The sequence below is a fragment of the Cnephaeus nilssonii genome, assembly GCF_951640355.1.
Source record: "Cnephaeus nilssonii genome assembly, chromosome: 18".
Taxonomy (NCBI): domain Eukaryota; kingdom Metazoa; phylum Chordata; class Mammalia; order Chiroptera; family Vespertilionidae; genus Cnephaeus; species Cnephaeus nilssonii.
This window is the reverse complement of record NC_137089.1, coordinates 45,946,626-45,968,130: the sequence shown is the minus strand read 5'-3', so window position 1 is coordinate 45,968,130 and position 21,505 is coordinate 45,946,626. Positions and strand designations below refer to the sequence as shown.

At 40.6% G+C, this 21,505-nt stretch overlaps 1 protein-coding gene across 4 annotated transcripts in view; it reads right to left on the bottom strand.

Moving 5' to 3' along the window:
- Positions 1-21,505, bottom strand: part of NSMCE2 (NSE2 (MMS21) homolog, SMC5-SMC6 complex SUMO ligase) — a 268,435-nt gene that overhangs the window by 237,284 nt on the left and 9,646 nt on the right. The window lies entirely within an intron of this gene.

Below are 21,505 nucleotides of genomic sequence, written 5' to 3'. Positions count from 1 at the left end.
AAACTGAATCCTGGACAATGTCTTAGAAATGGACACTAGTGAAATCCAAAAAGTCTGGAGTTCACTATTTAGTTTAGTCAGTAGTAATGGATCAGTGTTGTTTTCTAGTTTTGACTAATGGGGGCTGGGTGAGGGTATACGGGAACTGTCTGCAACTTTTCTATCCATCTAAAATTATCCCAAAATAAAATGTTTATTTTACCAAAACAAGAGAGCATACACACAAAATGAAGTGAAAGAAAGATTGCAAAAGGAAGTAAGTGACACTGTACTTAGAAAAAGCTACACAATTGAAAAAAAAATCTTAACTCTGTTATTTGGTATAAAGAATTTGACTTCCATGTAACTAAGGCACTAGACAACATCATCCCAGCAACTTACTCAGAGTTCATAAAGCCAATAAAACACACACCCGCACTCACAAATAGCCGAAATTTTTCCTCAATACCATCTTCAAAATGAAAATATTAAACAGGCTCAGGCTGGCCAATAAACTGAAGTGTGAATTAAGAAGCACATCTATTAGCTAGTTGTAGACTCCTAGACAAGTCATTTCATCTCACTGGGCCTGTTTCTTTATCTGTAACAGAAGCAGGTTTAAAAAGAAGTTTAAGGATCCTTTCAGTCAAAGATACAAAAGTCTACAAAGGTGATTACCAACCTCCTTGAAACCAAATTCTACATTTCCTCCTGGGAAGGAAGTGAGGTTTAAAAACATAATAAATGTATGTAGGTCCTTCTCAATCGCTTCTTTCTGCAACTTTACTCAACCCCTCAGGACGCTAACCCAGGCCCTAAGAAATCCATATACTCTCCCTAAGAAACAATATTCATTCTGTAGCTTCCATTCCCGTGTACTGGCTATTTCTGAATCTATACCTTCATCCTGAGCTCAAAGACCAACTGCATACTGGTCATACCACTTGAAGACATGAATAAAACTGAATTCACCCCGCCCCCCCCAAAAAAACGTATCCCAGTCCTCAGGTGCCCATCTGTGGTAGGCAAAATAATGCTCCCCCCTCCCAAGATGTCCATGTCCTAATCCCCAGAACCTGTGAGTACATTACATTACATGAAAGGAGGAATAAGGTTGAGATGGGGAGGTGAATGATCTTGGATTTCTGGGTGCAGCTAATATAATCACAAGGTCCATATTAGTGGAAGAAAAGCAGGAGGCCAATGTTAGAGTGATGCAGGATAATAAAGACTCGACCAGCCATTGCTAGCTTGGGAAAAGGCAAGAAAAGGATTCTAACTAGAGTCTCCAGAAAGAAACACAGCCATACCGATCCCTTGATTTTATCCCAGTGCGACCTATTTCAGATTTCTAACCTCAAGCTCTCTGAGAATAAATCTGTGTTGTTTTAAGCCATTAACTGTGGTAATTACTGTGGCAATAGCACAGTGATACACCATATTAGAATACGGGACCTAACGTGGATGGTTAAGTCAGAAATCTGAGTTAATTATCGTTGACAGCTGCTTTTCCCTAATTTCCATATTAATAAATCATCAAGTTTCATCCATTATTTCTCCTTTGTTTCTTAGGAATCTATTTCTCACCAGCCCATACCACCTTGAGTCCAAGTCACTATTATCTAATACTTGGGGACTATTGCAATAGCCTCCCAACTGGTTGGCCTACCGCCAGGCTCATTCCTGCAAAACCATTTCCCACATGATAGCCAGAGAACGAATGAAAAATACAAATCGTCTCATTTCTCTTTCAAAAACCTTTTATAGCTTCTCATGGCCCTAAAGCTAAAGTCCAAACTCTTTCATTTGACTTACAAGGGCCTGCCACCCCTATCCTGGCCCTTTCCTCCTCTCTCCAGCCTCTGCCAGCACTCAATGGCCATGTCTATTTCAGTCACTGCTGAGTTCAGCACAGTCAGTAAGTGGTTTTCAAACATCAGTTCTCTTGGTCCTTATATGAATGCTACCCTCTCGTTGAGAAGCAGAGCTTATGTCCTTTACCCATGGACTGCGGCTGGCCTTGTGTCTGCTTTGAATAACTGGACACCGTGAAAGTGACATTCTATAACTTCTGAGTCCAGGTCCTAACAGGTCTGGCCGCTCCTGCTTCCTTCCTCTTGGAATGGCGGCTGTGCTGGGAGAAACCCAAACCACACGGAGCGGCCAGAGGAAGGGGAATGCTAAGGCTCTGGTCAATAATTCCAGCTGACGCCGGCCAACAGGCAGCACCCACTGCCAGCTGCGCGACGGGGCCATCCTGCAAGTTCCCACCCAGTCGAGCCCCCAGATGGCTGCCATCTTCATTGACATCACGTGGATGGAGTAAAAGAACCTCCCAGCCCAGGTCAGGTAATGCACTAAATCTTGAGACATTAGGACAAAAAAAGTTTGTAGTTTTAAAACATTAAGGTTTAAGGTCGTTTGTTTCACAGAAATATGGACATATGCCAACGTGGATTCAAACCCCACTCCTGGTACCAATTTCACCAATTGCTACTACTGCTGTTGCTACCCAGTAAGTTCCATCTGTTGACAAGAGGGACGGAATGCAAGCACAGTGAAGGGAGGACTTGCTGGGGCCCTGCGCTGGAGAGCAGTCACTGTGGCACCTGATAAATAGTGCCTCTAATGAACGTATGCGGACCTACATACATTTATTATGTCTTTAAACCTCACTTCCTTTCCAGATCTATATTTAAAATGTGTTTGTAATGAAAATGGGAAGTTAAATCAGTCACCTGTTAAAGTCTAACAAATAACATAATATTTTGGCAAATATACCTTCCCCTTTAGAGAAATCTAGTCCCATGGGCAAGCAAAACCAATACAGAAAGAAAGAACAAAGGACATTAAAATCCCTGGTCACATGGCAGTCTACCCTGCCCCGGCGATATTAACATGTGAGGGCAGATTATGTAAAAGATTCTGCTTTTATTTTGAGAGGCCCCCCCCCCCCCCCAATTGGAGATATGGCCAAGAGTGATAAGAATGAGAAGCAATACACTAGGGTGAAGATGCAAATATTTTTTAAATACAAGAATGAAAAACAGCCCTAGCCGGTTTGGCTCAGTGGCTAGAGCGTTGGCCCGTAGACTGAAGGGTCCTGGGTTCGATTCCAGTTAAGGGCAGGTACATCAGTTGCAGGCTTGATTCCTGGCCCTGGTCAGGGAGCATGCAGGAGGCAACCAATCAATGTGTCTCTCTCACATTGATGTTTCTCTCTCTCTCTGTCTCTCCCCCTCCCTTCCACTCTCTCTGAAAGTCAATGGAAAAATAGCCTCATGTGAGGATTAACAACAACAACAACAAAAAGAATGAAAAACAAACTCCTGGAACATACCATCAGTTTATTAAAAAATAAAAGAGGAAAGGAAAAAAGCCGCCTCACAGTTGAGCATCCGAAATACCTTAAACCTTGCATGGTCATCTGACATCCATCTGGGTCTAAGGAAAGTCGCTGGGTGGGATTTGGTATGTGAATCTGTTAGGGTTCATTAGAGCAACACTATTTGTATTCTGCTTCCCAATTATTAAGTACCTAAACGCAGGTGCACTTTGAAAATTATAAAATTAGAAACAAGTTACCGATAAGAACACTACCCATTTCACTATTACTGAGTTCCAGCCGAGGTCCAAATGAACTCATAAACTTAGCATTGAGAGAACAAAGATATGGCAGATACAGGGTAATTCCTTCCAACTCAACAAACTCCCAAACTACCTAAGAACTCTGGAAGGTCCCATTACAAGAGAACAGACTAACAAGCTGCATCTTCTATGTAACACGTTACATAATCTTTCTTTGTTAACTGGTTTAAATGTCTATTTTAGTTTATCCCACAGGAGCTCTGATCCTTTTTGCTTGAAATTAAATCCTATACTAATTTTTCTGAAACTAGAACACATTCCTGCTTCTCAGACCCTATTATAAATGGCTCCTTTTTTTCTCTTAAGAAGATAATGCCCATACTCCTTCCATCCACACACACACACACACACACACACACACACACACACACACACACACTTGGCCCTCAACACACATCCCGGTGCCATTCTCCATCTCAATAGAAAGGTATATACTTTAAGTTTTTCCCACTGATTCTTATAACCAAAGCAAGTGTTTCTGGTCTGAACAGCCAACGAGAAGTAAATCCTGCATTAACAAAGTGTATAAACTGCTTCAAACTAGGAACAACCATGAAAAAGAGATACCGTCCATATGCAAAGAAGTGAAGGTAATTGGTTCAAAGTCGTACAGCTAGTAGGTGGCAGAATTTGCATGTTACCTCATGACTACCGGTATAATATTAAACTGTTACAATATTAATTCTGTGTAATACTCATTTTGAGCCAAGAACGTCAAAGGATCCCACTCTCTCGCCTGCAAAGGGCCTAAATAATTATTAACAAAAATGAAATCATGTTAGTGCTATGTGCCAAGCACAGTGGGGAACATTTTACACACATTATTTAATTCTCATATCAACCCTAAATAAAGCTGGAATTAAGGGAGGTATTTGTGGACACATAGTTAAGTAGTCATTAGATACTAGTTGCTAGTTTACAATACTATCACTATTTTACAGATGTGAAAATCAAACTTATTTAAAGTCACTATGCTATTAATTGGCAGAACTGAGTCTGAACCCAGGTTACTTGATTCCAGAATTTTTCAAGACCTAAGTTATTCTGCTCAGCCAACCAAGTATTGTGCTGGCTCATTTGGCCAAAAGGGAAAGAAGAAAGGAAGCCAGCAGCAACCATGCCCTTCCTACATGCAGAGATGTCTTACATCTTCCTGATGTAAGTGCTGAAGCTGTAACATGTGGTGGCAAAAATCTCAGGCCCAAACTGAAGTTAATCTTCAATCTGAACGGCTTGTGGGTCCCTGAATCTGCCAGGTGTTGGGAAACAATTCTTAATAGGTCTCACACATCTCGGCACAGTTTGCAAGCAGAGGCATGAAGGGCCCTTTTGTTGCAAACTATCTCTTCAAGGATGCCTGTACAATGAACAGAGCTTTGGAAGACTGGGACGGTGTTTCCCCCCAAAGCAGAGGGCAGTATAGTAAGATAATGTCTTCTTCCAGGTTTACTGCCCATTGTAGAAATCTGGATCCCAGAGCTGTGACACAAACCCACTGCAGAATCACTCTGGACCCTTCCCTATCAATCCCGTAAGGACTTGGGGCAGCAAGGCAAACCCATGGGCACATGATACACTGCTTGATGTGCAACAAGAAATAAAGACCTCTGTCTCTCACCCAGAAGTCTCCTGTCTTCTGCCAGCATCCATGAAACTGGTGGCTAACATGGTAACTACCAAGTAGGATAAAAACTTACTCTTCACAGAACCTGACACCAAGGACTTCACACCTCTTCTCACCTTTGCTTTCCTCAGAAGTAACCTCTCCCAGGAAACACCTACCCATCTTTTTCTCTTCACCTTCTGTATGGAATTTCTCCTATAGGCCCTTAGCTAGGATTGCCTATGAACACAGGTTTCTATCACACACCTTTAAGGCTTTATTCCACTTGCTTATTCGTGTGCTGTTCCACTTAACCAATTTGTTGCCACTCAGCTCAAATTTATCTTCTAATACACAATTGCTTTGAGCATCTCCTTTTACAGTGGCATGTTAAACTTTCTCAATAGAGGGTGCTGGAAGGACACAGCCAGAAGGAATCCTGCAGCTAACTTTATACAGGACTTAATGAGGAAAGACTAGAAGCTTTTGCCCTGAGATCAGGAATAAGATAAGAGTGTCAGTTCTCACCACTTCTATTCAACATTGTACTCTACTTTCTAGTCAGGGCAATTAAGCAAGAAAAATAAATAAAAAGCAACCAGATTGGAAAGGGAAAAATAAAACTAACTCTATTTGTAGACGATATGCTCTGATCCTAAGGAATCCACTATATATATACATATATATCCCGTTTATATATACATGTATGTGTGTGTGTGTGTATATGTGTGTGTGTGTATATATATATATATATATATATATATATATATATATGTGTGTGTGTATATATATATATATATATATATATATAACTAATAAACAATTTCAGTAAAGTTGCAGGCTTTAAGATTAACATATAAAAATCAATTCTATTTGTAATGAATAATCTGAAATGAAATTAAGAAAACAATTCCATTTATATTAACATCAAAAAGAGTAAAATGTTTTGGAATAAATTAACAAAAAAGTGTAAAACTAATACTCTGAAAACGTTATTGAAAGAAATTTTAAAATATCTAAAAAATGTAAAAATAACATGAAAAATGTAAATATGTAAAAATACATGGAAATGGAACACTTAATATTGTTCAGATGGTAATACTCCCCAAATTAATCTACAGATTCATAAAATCCCATCAGAATCCCAGTTAGGTTCTTAGTAGAAATGGACAGCTGATCCTAAAATTCATAGAGAATTACAAGGGACCTCAAACAACCAAAACAATCTTTAAAAAGATGAACAAAACTGGAGGACTATACTTCCTAATTTCAAAATTTGCTACAAAGCAACAACAACAAGTCAGTGTGGTACAGGCACAAAGACAGGCATACAAAACTTCAGCAATGGAACAGAATTGAGAGTCCAAAAATAAACTTGTGTGGTCAACTTACTTTCGACATGGTACCAAGACCATTCATTGGGGAAAGAACAGAGCTGGGACAACTGGATAGCCACGTGCATGCAAAGGAATGAAATTTGACCTTAAATTAAAAAATATACAAAAATTACCTCAAAATGGACCTAAATGTAATAGCTATAAATATAAAACTCTTAGAAAAAACAGGATTAACTTTTCATAACTGGGGATTTGGCGATGGATTCTTAGGTATGATACCCAAAGCACAATCAACAAAAGAAAAATAGATCACTGAACTTCATCAAAATTAAAAACGTCTATGTTTCAAAGAACACTATCAAGAAAGTAAAAAGGCAATGCACAGAACAGGAAAAAGTACTCGCAAATCATACACTTGATAAGGGTCTTGTATCTAGAGCATGTATTTGTGGAACTAACTCCAGAAAATGTAAAGGGCTTAAGAAAGGAGGAAATCACATGAACTTCACCATAAACAGGCCTGACTCTAGAACTTTCAAGTACGAGTTATTACGAACCCATGAGAGAGAGGCTGCCAAGGCTCACATTATACTCTTTTACGTGAAATTAAAAATTATTTTCTACCAATAATTAATTGAAATGGCCAGAGGAAAAAAAAAAGGTTATTTACAAGAACATTTATGTTATTTTCTCCATAATTCCTTTCCAGGTATTACTATATACATTGATTTTATAAACTTGAACCCATCCTTATTAGCCTTATATATATGAACAGAGACTATCACAGAATGACGTTTACCTAGACCAGGAGTCAGTAAGGTGCAGCCCACTACTGGTCAAATCAGACCCATTCGTTCATATATTTTTATGGCAGAGTTGGGCAGTTGCAACAGAGACAGGACTTGGTTGGGAAACGGGCTATTTACTGGCCTTTTCAAAATGGATCTCATGGTGGGAACGTGGACTTACAAACAATTAAATGCAAAGAAGTGCTGTACTGTTTTGATAAATGAATGCACAACCAACACAGAGGAACCAAAGAGAGCCATTGGGTCTGGGTAGGAGAAGAATGTCTGTAGAAAAACATAATACTTATGCTTCGCCTGGAAAGATGAGTAAGTGCCCTTCAAGCAGTCAGCAGTCAGCAGGGAGAGAGCACTGTAGGGAAAGGAAGTCATGTGAGCAAAGGCAAGGAGACTTGACAGAGCACATGGTGGAACTCGACCCAGTTTCTCCAGCTGGAGCACACAGAGCGGAAGGAGGGGTATAGCCAGTGACATCATGAACATTCTTGTAAACCAGGCTCAACAGTTCAAAATGGGTATAGAAATTAATAGCTTCCATTTTTCAGAGAGTAAATGCCAGATGTTTTGGTCATGGCCAAAGGCATGATCAAGCAAGGATGATCTGTACAGCAGAAACAATTCATGGTAATCAAGATTTTTAATACAGTCCTTCCTAGTCAAAGCCTTTTGTTTTAAGCCCAGCAAGGGAACCTTATAAGTAATAATGAGCATTAGTATAGAATAGACTGCAATCTTCAGGTACAACAATGGCAGAGCTCAGCAAAAGGGCTGTCCCTCCAATGAGCACAGGCGCAGGGTGGGTAAGAGAACTGATCTCAGAGCTCATTGCAAACAAGAAGGGAAAAGTCACACAGAAGGAAAAGGATTGAGAAAGGCTCAGTGTACTCATATGTAAAACAGCAATTAATTATGTTACCTACCTACCCTTACAGCATTGTTGCAGGATTAAATGAATGAATACCCATGAGGTATTTAGAACATGGCAGGTAAAAACACAAACAGCACTGTATGTTTGTCATTGGTAGGTTGCCTAGTGTCATCTACAAAAGATGTGTGCCAACTGGATAGAAATTCAGGCTGTTAGGTCATAATGTAAAAAGTCGTGAGTGGGACAGACAGACTCATCATCTCCTCATTTGAAACATACCATTTACTACTATGTAGCTTTCCTTATATTTGTCTTACCTGCTAACTAAATTATTTATTAGCTTTATGCGCCCATGGGCCAATAAATATTAGTAATTTATCAACAAAGTATCAGAAATCATCTAAGAATAGTGAAAGCCAACCAAACTCAAGTAAATGTTTTGAACCAGTATTATACAACAGTAAAGGGAGAAAATTATGTTGCCCAAGCACTGCCCCAAAGAAAAGGAAGCCTAAATCTTTGTGTGGGAGCAAAAGCCATCACTGCTGCCACCACCAGTTTAGAGAGTGTAACGACATTTTACACATATTCTCTCTCCTCTGTCTACTGCGCATTGCCTATAACTTCTCACTGTGTATAACTTTTCCAATTAACATTTCCTTCTCTTCACTTATTCAGCTAGCTTCCAGATCTGACACTACAACAGTAGTAATAAAGACAAAACCATAAAAGGTGCCTTCTATGTCCTCTTTCAGTGAACTTAAGAAATATGATGCAATAGTGATGAAATCATTTTTAATCAGCCATCATTATGGCAAACAGTGCTGGAAGGAAGGGGAAAGGTAGACCTAAAGGTAAACAAAGCTTCCTCTCAACTTTAGGCGGAAGTGTCTGATTCCACAAGGCATTCAAAGAAATGCATGCGAGGAACATGCCTCTTGCAACTTGGTCACATGCAAAGATGAAGCAAGAAGCACATCTGTTTGGAGCTTGCCTCAAGTGCCTCTAAAGCTTCTCCAAACTGGGTTCATAACTCCCACCCACAGAGAAAGCCAGCGCCTTAAGCAGCACCAAGGGACAAGCAAATTAGAACATTTCCAAGGTCAATTGCTCACAGGCCTAATTGTTTACTGCAACTAGAGTATATCTGGCTGCTGAAGAGGCTGAATCTCTCTGCCTTGCCCAATAGCATAAGAAAGTAATTTACCACATCAGCTACAAAATAGGAAGTTTTGGAGGTGTGGATTCAAATAGCATGACATTTCAAACAGAAGCCAATATTCATAAGATCTCCAAAGTAAGTGATTTTAAGGTGCTAAAAAACTTGGGGAAAAACCTAAAAGAGTAAGCACACCAGTGGCAGAGGAGTGACAAGTGCAACAACACCACCAACAACCAACCAATGGATAGTATTATCTTGTTTCACCAACTGGTTTGATTTGAATACTCACCAAAACTGCTAAAACCTGCAAAACTGATGTAAGTACCCTTATAATTTCTTGCCTTCCTCTGACAGTCACCGAAAAGAGAAATACCGTCTGCACTTGCTGCTATGACAATAGCCATTTGCCACATGTGCTGTTTACCACATGAAATGTGGCCGTACAGACTGAGATGCACTGTAAGTTTTTTTAAAAAGTAAAAACAGCTCATCAAATATTTTTATATTGATTACATGTTGAAAAATACTTTTTAGCCTCTTTCTTCTCACCATTTATAAGGAACATAATGGAAAATTTTAAAGTACTAGCACACAACTGGCTCACACCATGTTATTATTGGACAGTGTTGCTATATATAATTAACGCTTCACACTTATATAGAACACAAATACATAATTATAGTTCTAAGTACAGAAGAAGGAGAAATAGGTCTGGATAATAAAATAATCCTTATAATAAAAGCCTAATATGCAAATCGACCGAACGGTGGAACGACCAGTCACTATGATGTGCACTGACCACCAGGAGGCAGGCGCTCAATGCAGGAGCTGCCCCCAGCCCACAGGCCCCAGGCCAGCCAAGGTGGGTGCCAATGGGGGACCCCGATTGCCCTGCCAGTCACCCCACAGATCAGCCTTGATCGCCGGCCAGGCCTAGGGACCCTACTTGTGCACGAATTTCGTGCACTGGGCCTCTAGTCTTTTTATAAAAATCACATTGGTTTCAAATGTTGATCACTAACCTAATAAAAGCTCCTTTCTCTTATCACAAGACAAAATGTTATGTCTTTCAAAAAAGAACCTGATGTTTCAAAGATGATCCTTAAGTCTGCTCTATATCTGCCATGAGTTTACATCTTAGCCTAGCATTAGCTGAGTCTTAATTCTTTCAATGACCAAACATCTATATATATAAAAACCTAATATGCAAAGTGTCCTCTCAGAAGTTTGACAGACCGGGAGTTCAATCACTCACTATGACAGGCGCTGACCACCAGGGGGTTGTGTGGAATGAAGGAAGGCCCCGACCAGCAGGCGGCAACTGGGGAAGGGAGGTCCTGGCTGCAGCTGGCAAAGCGAGGCCCGGCCAGCAGCCAGCAGCCGCTAGGGACTCTACCCATGCATGAATTTCGTGCACTGGACCTCTAGTATACGATAACATGCTGGTCTAATTTTAAAATCTGCTTGAGTGTCTCCAATTCAGTTTTTTGGTAGTAGTCATTTTCATGTTCTATTAGGTCACTGAAACCTAACCCATGCCTCTGCTCCAAAGATAAAGAAGGAGAATCAAAGCAAAGATTATTCTCAAGAGTGTAGAAAGACCCAGGCGGTATTCAGATACTATCCATCTCCTGTTTTAAAACCTAAAATGTGACTCAGTTACTATTTAAAAATGTGACATCCCAGTGGGAATGGGAGAGCTTAGCTAACAGGAAAGCAGAGCAAGCAATTATCTGAACACATTCCATCATGTGGAGAAATCACATCAACTTTCAGGTTGGGACAGCCAGTGGAAGAAAGACAAATGGAGGTGTCAGAATAGTTGGAAATTTATGGGGGGAGACTGCACGGAAACATGAGGTGAGGTGAGGTGAACAGTAGCCCAAACTTTCCTCTCTAGAGCTCTTAAAAAGAAAACCACTCAACTTTCTGACCAAGGAAGCCAACAGGACAGGAAACTTAAAATGTGACTTATCACACACTGTCCCAGGCACAACTGGCCCATTGATAGAAAGACACAATGACATGATATTTATGTGACCAGCAGGTATAAATCATTTTAAAGTGGTTTTGAAATGTAATCAATAACAAAATCAGGATCCATTAACTTCTATAATAATAAAAGGGTAATATGCTAATTAGACTGGATGACCTGCCGAACAAAACGGGGGCTATGGTGCTACAAGGGAAGCCTGGGTCCCGGGTGCCAGAGGGAAGTTGGTGCTGGCAGCTGGGGGAAGGAAGGCCCACTCTTGCACGAATTTTGTGCATCAGGCCTCTAGTAGAAAAATAAATATAAGATGTATAATTCCATTTTTTGGCAAGGCCTTTATCTATCTCTGGTAAATGCAATTGAGTAACCTGGATAACTGAAAATAAAGCAGCAGAAATGAGAGGTATATTCCTTAGTCCTACAGTTTCTCTGGTCTGGTGTGGTTAACACATTTTTGTTTTTTTTATGGGATAATTTAGGTTCCAAGTTACTAAATTCCAATAGATTAGTGATTGTACCTTTGACACAATCCTGAGCCCTGCAATCAACAAACTGGTCAATAAGGCTGATCGACACCTCATAACTGAGGTGTTCTAGTGCCACCTAGTGGCATCTGTGTCCTGTGAAAAGGGAAATAATGAATAATTAGACCAAGGTTCTCAAAGGGTGGTCCCTGGACCAGCAGCAGCACCAGTATCACCTTGGAAGTTCTTAGACATGAAATTCTTGAGGTCATCCCACACCTGAAATTCTAGTGGTCAGGCCCAGTGGTCTGTGTTTTAACAAGTTCTCTAAGTGATTCTAATGCACCTTCCAAGTTTGAGAACCACTGGATTAATCAGTCCTTATACAAAGATTCAGTGAAAAGTCTTCAATAAAATCAGGTTCGCCCTGACCGGTTTGGCTCAGTGGATAGAGCGTCGGCCTGCGGTCTCAAGGGTCCCAGGTTCGATTCCGGTCAAGGGCATGTACTGTGGTTGCGGGCACATCCCCAGTAGGGAGTGTGCAGGAGGCAGCTGATCGATGTTTCTCTCTCATAGATGTTTCTAACTCTCTATCCCTCTCCCTCCCTCTCTGTAAAAAATCAATAAAATATATATTTTTTAAAAATCAGGTTCATAAACTAACAAAAGTACTGTTTCTAACTTTTGGAAAGCAACTTTCCCCTCTACTTTTTGGGTCCAAATATCTGTACTTAAAGAACAGTCTTAAAGCCACTTAAAAACATCACCTGAGTCCCAGCCTCTAAAATATCAGATGAGTTCTCTGAGCAAACCCAGTTCGTTAGGGGCAAAAATGGAATATTGGGGACAGGTTATGATTATGTGAAATATTAATCATGCTCTGTTAACCATGATTGCCTTGTGTTGGTTAGAGAAAGAACATTCTGACCTGGCAGGGAGTTGTACGCCCCCAGGACCTGGGAGTCAGTCAACCTTGGACCTGGGAATCAACCTCTGAACCATTCTCTTTCAAGATTAACAACCTTGTTGCCCAAACAATGGAATCCCACCCCAGCTTCCTACTTCCCCAAGTAATCCTTGTCCTACCCTATATAAGCAGCTGGCTTATGGGGGCTGCAGAGCAGATTTTTGTGGATGACCTGCTGCCCTCCCATACTGCCGGCAGTATTGGAATAAATGCTCATATATGACTCAACCCTATCTCTGCTTAATTGGCTCAAGTAGTGACAGGCAGCACGGACCCATTGATTGTCCGGTTACAAGTTCAGAGGGGACACCAGACCCACTAACAAAACAAAATATGATGTAAATACGAAAAGCCCCAAGAAGCAAAGAAAAGGTATAACTGTACCAGGATTTCAGGAATGGCACGTTACTGTATCTTAAGAAGGAGGGGAACTCACCTGAAAACACATGAAAAGCCAAGGGGGTAGAATATTGGTGATTTTTTATATTGAGAGTCATCTACCCTAGTAGTGATCATTTTACTAAAAAGAGTGCTAATAGACACCACTTTAGTGCTAATAGACACCACTAAAGAGTCCACTGTATACATCTGCTCTGTGCAATTTTATGTGAAATAATCGAGAAAAAAAGCAGGTCTGATGAAGCCTTGCATAATTATTTCTTTCCTATTTAGGTCTTAGAAGTGTCAGAGGTATGAACAGTAGACAAGAAATAGTGTTTTTTCTTATACCTGGGAAACACAGTGACATCAGCAAAATAACAGTTTTACTAGAGAGCTGGATTTTGTATATTCTGCAGGCAATGCCTTTATGCCTTTAGCACTATAGATCCCATAATTATGTATGTATTTTCAACGGCCTTAAGTTATTTAAGTTACAATAATATTTTGCTTTGATGACTGGCTCCAGTTTTAAAAGCTACACAAGAAACGCAAACTTTGGCTCCTATGGTTACTGTTATTTTTACTGTCATTGTGGCCACCACCAGCACTAAATCACCTACTTCTCATCACTGCTGCTAGTCAATAACATAATTATAGAATAAAGAACACGAGCAAAGCCAAAAAAAAACCTTCCTCCTTAACTAGAGCCCTGGCTACAAGAAACAACACTCTAGACCAGTGTTGAGAACCTCCGCTGTAGAGCCTAAGACCATCAGAAAACACAGATATTTACCTTACGATTCATTAACAGTAGCAAAATTACAGTTATGAAGTAGCAACGAAAATAATTTTATGGTTGGGGGTCACCACAACATGAGGAACTGTATGAAAGGGTTGTGGCATTAGGAAGGTTGAGAACCACTGCTCTAGATGGAGAAATATATTGCAACATAATGATAACACAGAATGTGGATCTTCCTAAGAAAATAAGCCTTCAGGCTGGTAATATGCTGGCCTGTCAAGACATTAAGCAATGTCAAACAATTTTAACATAAAAGGCTTTAGTAAAATGATTACTCCTTTTTCATAAAATAAGGTGATGGGTAATAGGATGATATGGATAATCATAATTTTATTTTTGTCTATATTCATTCAATTTTTAGAATGCCTTATAGCCGGAATAAAACTAGAACACTATCCCTAAATCACCCAGAATCAGAACTATTCACTGGACTAAATACTTAACATTTGCAATTTGAAAGTTCAGTTATTCATGAGGACCACAAATGTCCAAGGCTATGCAATTTTTAACTTAATGGCTGTTCTTTATTCATCATTAACTCTGAAGTAACTAAGTATCACAAAGTGAAAACTGTTTCTCGCCTGAGTGGAGAGTAAGATGAATACAAAGGAATCAGATGTAGAATCTCAGCAGGAAGGGGGTGAGTGGGTGGAGAGATCAACCAAAGAACTTGTATGCATATATGCATAATCCATGGACACAGACAATAGGGTGGTGAAGGCCTGGGGCGAGAGGGGGGAATGGGCTAGAAGAGGTCAATGGGGAGGGCAAAGGGGACATATATAATACTTTCAACAATACAGATTTTAAAAAGAAAGTAAATAAATAAAAGTGATGAGTTTTAGTCAAAATATAAATTCTGGACATGAAAGAACTATCATTCAATCAATTTACTATATCACTTCTATCCATCAGGACTGCAACTAGTAGAATGAAAGAGAAAATCTGATAGCCATTATTTTCTTCCTGCCATTACAAGTTCAGAAAAAAAAAAGAGTAGGGAGAGTATAATGGCTCCTAAAGGACCCAACTTCCTCTCTCCATGGACAGATTCAACTTTGTCTTTAAAAACAGAAGAGGCTGCCCTGGTGGGTGTGGCTCAGTTGGCTGAGCATCTTTCTGTGCACCCAAAGTAAAGGTTGCCAGTTGATTCAAGGTCAGAGCACATGCCTGGGATCCCCAGTAAGGAGGGGAAGGAGGGACTGGGGGTGGGGGAAGGAGTGCAGGAGGCAGCTGATCGATGTTTCTTTCTCAGATCAATGTTCCTCTTTCCCTCTTCCTCACTCTCTAAAAATCAATTAAAAAATCTTAAATAATAATAATAAAAAAAGGAAAAACCAACAGAAGAGGCTGAAACCAAGAGAGGGCACCCTCTGGCTTCAGAGGGAGAGAATGTCCAAGGGAAGTTGCTGAGAACTTCACTAGCAGAAAAGACAAAAGCTGATAGGCTGTTTCAGAAAAATCATGCCACCTCATTTGGGTATTAAGGGAAGAAAAGAAGAGAAAAAGGGAGGGGAGGAGAGAAAAGAGGAAGGAAAAGGAGAGAACAGAAAAAAAATCAGATAATGTTACCTTCAACAACAAAACAATATTTTCTGAGCTAAAGATTATTTCAATAGTATCTGACTGCTGCAAATGCCATTAGGCAAACACAATCAATTTTTGATCAAGTGTAAGATTGAAGGGCAGAAACTATGGAGTCAGAACATTTATGTTCAAATCTCAACTCTTACGCTTTCTAACTCGAGCCTAGGAAAGTACTCAATTTCACCAAGGCTCTCACTCATGTATGCAGTGGGAATAACAACAGGATTACTGTTAGGACCAAATGAGCTATCACATGTAAGAAAGCACAGTGCCTACACACACTGGAAATGTGTGACATTCAGCTACGTTACCTTCACCTTTATGACCATCATCATCACCATACCCTGGCACAGTTACGCAAACACCCAATTATCTGCTGACCATAATTACTGAAGTCTTTCTGTCCTGTGGCTCCACAAAGCCATAGGAAGAAAAGCAATATAGAGAAAAAAATCAAGCAGCCTCCAACAGGTTTCTTATCTACTGGACCCTTGAGCAATTTAAAATGTATCCTCTTCTTCCAAATGTTCCTCACAAATACTTAGCAAGAATCTGATAAAAACTTTCCATTCTCGCCCTAGCCAGTTTGGCTCAGTGGATAGAGTGTCAGCCTGTGGACCAAAAGGTCCCTGGTTCGATTCTGGACAAGGGCACATACCTCGGTTGCAGGCTCCTCCCTGACCCAGGCCCTGGTCAGGGCGTGTGCAACAGGCAACCTATCAATGTGTTTCTCTCACATCGATGTTTCTGTCTTTCCCTCTCTCTTCCACTCTCTCACAAAATCAATGGAAAAATATCCTCGGGTGAGGATAAAAAAACAAAAACAAAACCACTTTCAATCCTCAAGCATATACATCTTCCCTAGAAGAGCAGTAAGCAAACCTGAAGTCCATCCATGGACAGGCCCTGGCAGAGAGGTACAAAGAGAAAGGACACAACCCTGAGGGGCATTAACATTTCAGGGAAGGGCCATTTCTCAAATTCACATCACTCAACTCAAACCGTTTACAAAAATTCAATAGCTTAAGGATAATGTGGGTAACAACAATTCCGGTAAATTAGGTCAGTACATTCGGCTTAAGAAAGCAGAAAAGGGCGCCTTTCCCTCCCCACTACCCTCCCCCCACAGGCCTGCATCTCCTCAACTCTAAGGACCCCACAAGACTTGCAACCAGGGGAGCAATGGGCAGCAGCTAACGCCCTGAACCTGTCTCCAAAGCCCCCTTTCCTCTCACTTTCCAGTGAGCTGACAGCAACCCCATCTAGGCTCTCTCCTGTTGCTTCTTCTATCCTAGGCCCTTCCTTGTTTCACTGTCCTCAGCTTTAATAAATGTACTATTAAATTGTGGGTTTTTTTTTAAAGAAAGCAGAAAAGTACACAATAAATTTAAAACTCTGAAAAATAAGCTCCAGTTATCTGAAAAAATCTCCTAATGTAACAAATTTCATTTCCCAATTAGGTCAAATAAAGAAGCTACTTGTAGAAAATCAACAATTTTAGAGAAAGACTAATAGACATGGTGGCAGTAAGAGTCGAATTGCCTAGACCAGTGGTTGCCAACTGGTGGTCCAAGGACCACTGGTGGTCCGTGAGGTCCGAAAGTTTGGCGACCGCTGGCATAGACACCATATGCAGTAAAACAACAGTCAAAAGTGACCATTTCAAATAAGCTAGAAAAATGGGTAGGGACAATCACCTGGTATAGGAATATGCAACCAACAGGAAACAAAACAGAACACATCCAACCCCTCAAGTTCTTGGTGGCAAGAATCCCCTTCACCAGTGATTTAATAATACAGTGACAAGAGAACTGCAGTGCAGAGTGAGATAATGATACCTAAGTGATCACTACCATCTATTTTAACAAAACTCATTCCTTCTTAAAAAAAAAAAAAAAAAAAGAAGAAGAAGTTGGACAATCCAAAAGGTCAACAGAAAGTGTGCCTCACCTTGTAAGGTTAAGAGGAAAAGGGAACTGCTCTGACTATAGTTCATGAACTTCCCCTCCTGTTCTTCTGAACTTCAATTTCTCCCAATCCATTCACTGTAATCAACTCCAATGCAAACATGACTAACATAAATATAGCTAACATTTCCTGATCACTTAAGCATCCAGGACTGCTCTACATAATTTGTATTATCTCATTTCATCCCCATAGTATTGCCTTTTACAAATGAGAAATAAAAGCAAGCAGAGGTAATAGAACTTGCCCAAGGTCACAAAAACCGTAAGTGAAGAGCTGGGATGAGAACCAGGCATTCCACATGCACAGCCCTGCACTGTCTGCCTACCTGACAGTGTGGGCACAAGATACAAAGCACACAAATCAAGTCCTTTTCATCGCATGCCCAGGAAAGTCTGGGTGATGTGGGCAGGTGCAGTCACACCTGGGAGCAAGTCAGTGGCCACTGCAAACGCGGGAAAATTTAATATTTAAACTCCAGAACAAAGGGAGTTCTCTCTCTTGCTTTCTTGCTGCTCGTGCCTGACTCCTGGTTTGTGGGGCTCCCACGCTCTGCACTCACCCAGGTGGCTCATGGCCATGTGGGACCCACACAGTGGGCTGAATCTAGCCTGATGCTACACGGGACTCGGCTTCACCACGGAACCGAAGCTCTGGATACTGACTTTGCTTTAAACTCTGCTCAAGCCCCAGCTGACCTCTTTCAGGATCGGATTAGGGGAGATGGGACTTCGGAGCCTGAGGAATGTAAAGCCACAAAAATAAAGCCTTTTACCACATCTCACCCTCTAGTGGGGGCCTCCAGAAGTGCTCATTCCAGCGGCGTCCCAAGAACCCCATTCCCACTAGCAACTGAGAAATTCAATTCTCAGGTAACAAAATGTCCTGAAATATCAGGAGTTTTTCTCCTCTCTGGGTCCTTGGACAACACATCAGTCTGGTGTCACATTAAACCTGCTCTTTTAATAAGCACTTGCTGAATTACTCTGGGCGGGGGGGGGGGGGGGGCGAGGGCAGGGGACGGGCATCACGGCATTCTCTCTGTAGGAAATTTCTCATGCCATCTCTGGCCTGCTCAGTGCAGTCCCATTCACTTTCATAACCAGTGGTTCTCGGGCTGTGGTCCCTGAGAACCTTTTATGAGGTCCACAGAGTCAAAACTATTTTCAAAATAATTGTAAGAGCTTCAACAGAGACCACATGACCCACAAAGCTGAAAATATTTGCTATCTAATCCTTTACAGAAAAACTTGGCTGACTCCCACTTTAGAGCATGAACCTTTCAAAAAGCAATGCTTACAGTTCTTTCTAAATTACATAGAGCATGTTGTATTTTGTACCAAAATATACTTTAAAAAAAAAAAAAGGAACTTCGTAGTGAAAATACTCAGAAGCAAATCCTGAAAATAAACAGATACAATTCTACAGGAGGTTTATGTTCCAGCTCTGTCCTCTTATGATTTAAGATTTTATTAGGACTTTTATCCAGAGCTACATACCAAAGCCAAATACCCAAAAATAGACTACAAATCAGGCTGGGCAGGCTGAAGACCTTTAGAGGCCACCCACTAAAGATGACGGGTGATTCTGCTGCCAGCCAGGAATGAATAACTGGTATGGAACTAGCCCTCCAGCCATAAACTAGAAAACTGGACAAAATGTATGAAACAAATGCTTTCAGACAATGGGACAAGCAGTGGAGGAGAACTGTGATTCCTGCAAAAAAGGAAACAAATGAGATAAGTCCTGCCAGTGTCCTCCTCCCTGCAAGGGGGTGGGGGGGTGTTTGGAGGGGGGGCGGGCAAGGAGAGCACAGAAATCTTAAAGGACCTCGGAGCCAGACACTGGAGTTCAGGAAGGCTGAGGCAGCAGGGGTTTGCAAGACAGAGCCCTTGGAGGGAGCTACGCGGGGAAAGTGCCCTAGGAATCTGCACGGGGATCCCTTGGGCCTGATGCTGAAGCCTAAGCTGCTGAGGAACAGCTGGGAGCTGTAAAGTGAACAATTCCAGAATTCACACAGCACTGGAAGACACTCCTTGTCAGGGCACATGGGCAGGCTGCAGGTTCAGTCCTGGGTGGGGTGCACACGGGAAGCACAGGTTGATGTTTCTCTCTCACATCCATGTTATTCTTTCTCTCTCTCCCTCTCCCTTCCTCTCTTTAAAATCACTAAAAAACGTATTTTTTAAAAAAAACAAAAACTTAAAAGATAAAAAAGGACATTCAGATTCTACCCAGCAGAGTGTAGCTCTCACAGAACCCTCCAGACAATCAACAGAGACTCCAGAAAGGCCAATGTAACAAAGCTAAATTAGCCCTAAAGTAAAACTATACTAGACCTTCCCTAGTGTAAACGAAGTTTAAAGGATCAGCCCAATCCACAAATAACTTCCTGGCAAAACCAACACCAAAACTCTTTAAAGAAAGACAACAAAATCCAAACACTCAACAACATTATACATACAATGTCCATGTTAAGCAGCAGCAATAGTTCGAGATGACAGAACTAGCAAAGATATTGAAACAGCTATATAAATATGCTTCACATATTCAAGAATATAGAAGAAAACATGAGCGTAATGAAGAAAGAAATGCAAGATAGAAATTGAAAGGGTTAAAGAGAATAAAATGGGGCAGAGAAAAACTTATTGTGCTTAGCAGATATCTTGCAGAAAGCTTGCAGCCTTAACACAGCATAGCTCAGATAACCAGAAGACACCTGGCATGAGAGGAACCAAGGATGGACTGGACCCTTACATCAGCAGAGCTGCTTGCAGCCAGCAAAAGTTAATAAAAACCTCTCTCCCCCTGTTCTCTTCGCTGATGCCTTTCTTGGTCTCAGCCCACCTGCACTCAGGTGCCGGGAATAAAATATCTTTTGATATATTATGGCCTCATGTCATAGGTGCGCGACTCCGGCCCACTCCAAATCTTTCAGAAATAAGATTCCATTTAATCCTTTCTTATGTCGTCTACAGCTGAAAAATCCACCCCCTGAAATTAAAAATTCACTGAATAGACTTAACAGCAGATTAGACACTGCAGAAAACAAGAATAGTGAACTTAAAGACATAGAAATACAAACTTTTTAAATTAGTGTCAGAGAGAAAAAGGGCTGGGGGGAAAAACCAACTGAGCCTCAGACTTGTAATTAGAGTCCCAGATAGAGAGGGGGTAAGAAGGAACAGTATTTGAAGAAATAGCAGCAGAAATTTTCCCAAATTTGATCAGAACTATAAACCCACAAATCCATAAAGCTCAAAGAACACTAGACAGAATAAACAAAGAAAATCATACCAGAGCACATCACAATCAAATTACAAAAACCAATGATATTAAAAACAAAAAGATACAAAAAGATAATATTGATCCCTTGCCTCCATATATAAGATAAAAACAACTATAATTCAAAGAAAGCAAATAACATCTTTCTAGATATTCTGATCCAAAAATGTTGGTCAAGTCCAACAAAGCTGGTCTCCTTTGTAGAGGCCTTCCTTTGGCAGTAGTACCTCTAGCATAAGCTTAGTCTGTCTATAACGTGATCAAAATACAGTCAAACCTCGTTTCTTGAACATCTCCTATCTCAAACAATTTGCTTCTTGACTCAACAATCCTTTCATGCTATCTGTATAATCAGCCATGTGTCTCGCAGGCAACAAACATAGGAGAGAATGCACGAGTTTGAGTCAGTTTATCATCATTAACATCTCAGAATAGTGTGCTGTGAATATTTTCATGTGTTTTTTTTTTTTTTGCTTATTATTAAGTTTTCATTTTTAATGTATATTTCTTTTCCTTTTTGTTAAATTTTTATTTACATTTCATGTCTTTTTTGTTTTTAAAGTGTTTATAGATTAAACAGTACATTAGACATTTATTGTATATAAGAAAGATAAAAACAGGGAACCACTTGGGGGTCTGGAATGGATTAATTCAACTT